General features: G+C 41.2%; 1 long non-coding RNA gene across 1 annotated transcript; it reads right to left on the bottom strand.

The window, feature by feature from the left end:
* Positions 1-346: 346 nt before the first annotated feature.
* LOC129829957 (uncharacterized) lies at positions 347-4,653 on the bottom strand. The gene is made up of 2 exons (XR_008755482.1): positions 4,484-4,653; positions 347-4,054 (listed from the first exon to the last, which is right to left on the bottom strand). It is a non-coding gene; the product is annotated as an uncharacterized LOC129829957 (long non-coding RNA).
* Positions 4,654-5,134: the final 481 nt, after the last annotated feature.

Below are 5,134 nucleotides of genomic sequence, written 5' to 3' on the forward strand. Positions count from 1 at the left end.
TCAGTACTTATCTCATTCATAAGGTTTTTGCTTTGGTGGGCCTTATTTTTATATTGACATTTGTCAATAAAACTCATGGATGCAACTGTTTGTCAAAGTGTGTTCTACTTGTTGCCTGGTTATCCTGACAATGGTAAAACATTTGTTATGGAATATTTCTGATTCAAAGGAGAGAGACTTTTAGATTTCTTCAAAACAATCAAACTTTATTATTAAGTATGACAATAATGGAGCTGGTCAACGACCCCCTGTAAGTGATCGCTGAGAGCCCACCGAGCAGATTTGGGTACAGGTCTTTATAGCTGTTACGGCTCTCGTCGAAAGGAGTGGACCAAAGCGCAGCGTGGAAAGTGTTCATCATTTTTATTTTCAAAAACACTCAAACAAATTAACCAAAGTGAAAACGAAAGTGCACAGTTCTGTCAGGTACAGACACGAAAACGACAACTTATATATGATCCCCGATCAGAGACAACGATAGACAGCTGCCTCTGATTGGGAACCACACCCGGCCAAAACACAGAAATAGAAAACATAGACTTTCCCACCCGAGTCGCACCCTGACCTAACCAAACATAGAGAATAATAGGGATCTCTAAGGTCAGGGCGTGACAATAGCAAAGTATATCCTCCTGAATGTTCATGACAAACAACAAACAAATGTGTAGAATTATACAAAGGTACATTGTGCCATCAAGCAACAGACAGCAAGATTTACATTGCGCCAGGTTTCTGTCTCTAGGTCATTAACTGCTTGTTAATACATGGTTATTTTCTCAGTTTCGCATTCCTTAACACACAGATACTAATGCAACATGGAACACTGGGTTCTCATCACAATTCTTGAAGTCCAGTGTTCATCTGTATGTGGGAGAGAAACTGGACTGAGGGTTCACCTGGCCCTGGCAGACAGGCCAGTCTTTCACAGACACTAATCATTCAATGGAATGCAGGCTGTAGGTTTTATCACCAAGCCATCATAAATCAATTGCCAGCGCCAAGCCCCAGAGGCCCAACTCAGTCCCACAGACACAGATGAGACAGTACTGAGAAACCTTATTCGATGCGTAAACAGTATTAAAACATCATCTTCTAATTTTCCACCATACATTTCATTGTGAGGCTAAATATAAGGGATGGACTTGCAGATAAATGAAAGTGAAAGCCGTTTTTTGCTGGGGTCTCAGGACTGATTGGGTTAACTAAAACTGCTGGACCTCGAGGGACCTCGACCCCCCCTTCAAGCTAATGAGCAGTCATTCTGACTGCAACATTGTAACTGTGTAATTAATACATTTCATATATGCTATCGCAAAAATAATTATTTGATTCTGTTTATGAAGGTCTTAAGTAACATTAGAATTTTTTACACAACAGCATTTTCATTAGTTTATGTTACTGTAAGCTATACAGTATGTAAAAACAAAAAAACACTAAAAACACCTATATTCAAGAGTTAAATAATTTTTATTCGTGGAGTGCCTTTATTACCACTATGAAACGGAATGTGTAAATGTTTTTTAAATACTGCCAAAATAAAAAAAAATACCCCAACCACCAAGATGCATGGTCAGCAAGTGTCACGACTTCCTCCGAAGTTGGTCCCTCTCCTTGTTCGGGCGGCATTCGGCGGTCGATGTCACCGGCTTTCTAGTCACCACCGATCCGTGTTTCATTTTCGTTTTGTTTTGTCTTCATTGTACACACCTGGTTTCCATTCCATAATCATGTTCCTTATTTAACCCTCTGGCTTCCCCTTTTGTTTTGTGCGTTATTGTTTTTGTCAAGTGGTTCCGTGTACGTGTTCTGGATTGTTTATGTTTATCCTTGTTGGATTATTGTTGATATTGAGTAAATATCGTGGCTTTACTCATACCTGTGTCCTGCGCCTGACTCCGCTTTATTCCATTCACCTGGAACATTGACAGCAAGACATGCAGTCAAATTATGAAATAATCAGTAGCATAAACAACTTTAGAAGCGCCAAGAGTGCTTGATAAATTGTAAAAATTTGCATAAAAGGATTAATGGCATTATAATGAATATACTGTAAGTGTTGATATGATAGCAGTAAAATATATATTTTATTATTGTCAGCTCGTGCTTACATGGTGTTTCTTCATGCAATGGCATTAGTTGCAGCATGTCCATGTCAAATAAACAACGATAGCTGGTGTTTTTTGTTTTTTGCTTGAGATGTAGGCCCTGCTCTCTCAGCGATCAGAGAACAGGCCCATAGCATTGTAACAGTCAGCAGCTTATTCTATCCAAACTGTGCTGTCCCTTCCTCTCTCCCGCTCACCATTTCATTTGGTGTTAGCAGGGGCACCTGCTCAGTGCACACCGCTCTGTCTTTTTTGCGCTTAGGCATCGGAGATGGAGGTTCAGGCTTAGTCTCAGAATCAGAAGTATACTCAGAGATGCCATTCATTCTTCCCCACCATCTGAGTCATTTTCCTTCCGATTTTGTAGCATCCATTTGTCTTGGTCTTCTTGTCATTGTAAATTACGCACGCTCTCATTGTGTACTCCAACTAGGCCAGAGTACACCTATACTCAAGCAGCATACCACGCTGCATCCCACTGCTGGCATGCCACTGAAGCTAAGCAGGGTTGGTCCTGGTCAGTCCCTGGATAAGAGTTGCTGCTGCTGCTGGAAGTGGTGTTGGAGGGCCAGTAGGGGACACTCTTTCCTCTGGTCTAAAAAAAGATCCCAATGCCCCAGGGCAGTGTTTGTGGATATTGCCCTATGCCATCTTTCAGATGGGATGTTAAATGGGTGTCCTGACTCTCTGTGGTCACTAAAGATCCCATGGCACTTATCATAAGAGTAGGGATATTAACCCCGGTGTCCTGGCTAAATTCCCAATCTGGCCCTCATACCATCATGGCCACCTAATCATCCCCAGATTCCAATTGGCTTATTCATCCTCTCTCCCCTGTAACTATTCCCCAGGTTGTTGCTGTAAATGAGAATGTGTTCTCAGTCAACTACCGGGTAAAATAAATATATATTTTAAAGTAGACTGATGAGACTGCTTGGATTCGGTGGACTGATATAGGGTAGGCCTACATACCATTTTGAGATAATTAGAATAGATCAATGCAATATAATATGGCCCGCCCTGCTCTTCATTCACAATTGGTGATTACATAATTATGCATTGTTTACTTCTAGCTAATCAACTCCCTCATTCTCCCCCTTTCTCCCCCACTATACTTTACTTAATTTAGTTCATATTTTGTTATGTATGTGAAATGTGTTTCAGAATAGTTTAGGTTCAGTTTCAATGCAATTAAAAGTAGAAAATATCCCTATTTGTGAATACTGGCCGTCTTTATTTGTGAGTGTTTATGCCACTTATGGTACAGTAGAGCAGGTTCAACCAATCCTGTTACTATGAAAAGAGATTACTGTTTTTAGTACATCAGAAGCAGAGGAAGCAGTTTCGAAACAGTCTTACAGTGTAAAAAAAAGTACAATTTTCTACAATAGCTTTCTACCCAAATATTGTATCGTGGGTGAAAGAGACTATATGAAAACAGCTAAGGAAAATCAATAGCATGCAGTATTTCCAATTGAAGGGCATTGTCCTTCACTTCAGAAGAGGCTGGAGTGGAAAGAGGAATGGTTTTAAAGCACCTCCAGTCTATAGGACATTGGTCTCTAGGCCATTGTAATCTTTGGGAAATGTGGTCATTATTCTGCCCTTGAGTTGCGTTCCCATGCAAAACTAGGTTAGATAGCTAACCAATGTGCTGAAGAGGCTCCTCCATCTCTCTCTGTTGAACACCTGGCTCTGATTGTTGCATCGTAGACTGCTGGTCTTCCCTAGGATAAGAGTCTTTGTTGGCTGATGAACGTAGAAACATATCCAGCATGTGTGGTTATTCCTGTGCTTGAGCCTGCCATGATGATGTTTTTTCACTATTCTGCCCTTGAGTTGCGTTCCCAAGCAAAACTAGACAGATAGCTAACAACTAAGTCTTCAATAAAACTCCCAAGGCGTGACTTTTCTTGACTAACTATATTGAAAACGTTTATGTTGTGAAACTGCAAAATACAGAAAAGAATATACATTAGTATTCAATTCACACTGACATACTGTAGCTGTACATTATACATTTGAAGTTGCATGAATACAAAGCACATGCTAAGGTACCATGCATCTGGCATGATGCCAAACCATATAGCTAATTGTTACTCATATGGTAATTGGCTAACTCCTTTAATTACTCTAATAATGTACAACCATCTCTGTAGAATAACAAAGCATATTACACTAGAAACAGTAACAAAACTACAGTATTGTATATTTTACAATTGGTTTGCATGACGCACGAGCAAAGTAATACAGCTGACGGCATACATGAAAGGCATTGCAATTTGTGTGAGTAAATGCAACCAACCAACATTGATATGTAAACAACTCCATCAATAACAAGATTATCATCACTAGCTAAATGCTTGAATCAAACTTACAAACAAATATTTTCCGAGGCTGAAGCGTGACAAGAAATATCTACACTGAAAGAACTGCACCGTAGCGTTGTTTTTAGCTGCTTCTATGCGTGCGGAACAATTCTCTACTTTCTGTTTGTGTACAGTCTAAGTACCAGAAATCTCCACTAGGGGGCGAATAACACCATGGAACACAATGAAAATCCATTTTAACCATTGTAATAAAATAATCTGTTACCTTCTAAGAGCCATGCATCCTTGGAAACACGACCCTGCCAAGCAGCACTGCTTCTTCACACACTGCTCGCTTAACCCGGAAGTCAGCCGCACCAATGTGTCGGAGGAAACACCGTCCAGCTGGCAACCGTAGTCAGCTTGCAGGGTCCGGCTAGAGCGCGATGGGACAAGGAAATCCTGGGCGGCCAAATCCTCCCCTTACCCGAATGACGCTGGGCCAATCGCCTCATGGGTCTCCCGGTCACAGCCAGCAGTGACAGAGCCTGGGATCAAACCCGGGTCTGTAGTGACGCTTCAAACACTGCGATGCAGTGCCTTAGACTGCTGCGCCCCTCGGGAGGCCCCTGTTCGCCTTGTTAACCACCTTAATTGTGTTCAGGGATAGTTTGATGTTTCAAATGAAGAGGTTTGCTTCACAAAGAAACTGAAAGGGGA

Source organism: Salvelinus fontinalis, chromosome 31 (genome assembly GCF_029448725.1).
Source record: "Salvelinus fontinalis isolate EN_2023a chromosome 31, ASM2944872v1, whole genome shotgun sequence".
NCBI classification, from domain to species: Eukaryota; Metazoa; Chordata; class Actinopteri; order Salmoniformes; family Salmonidae; genus Salvelinus; species Salvelinus fontinalis.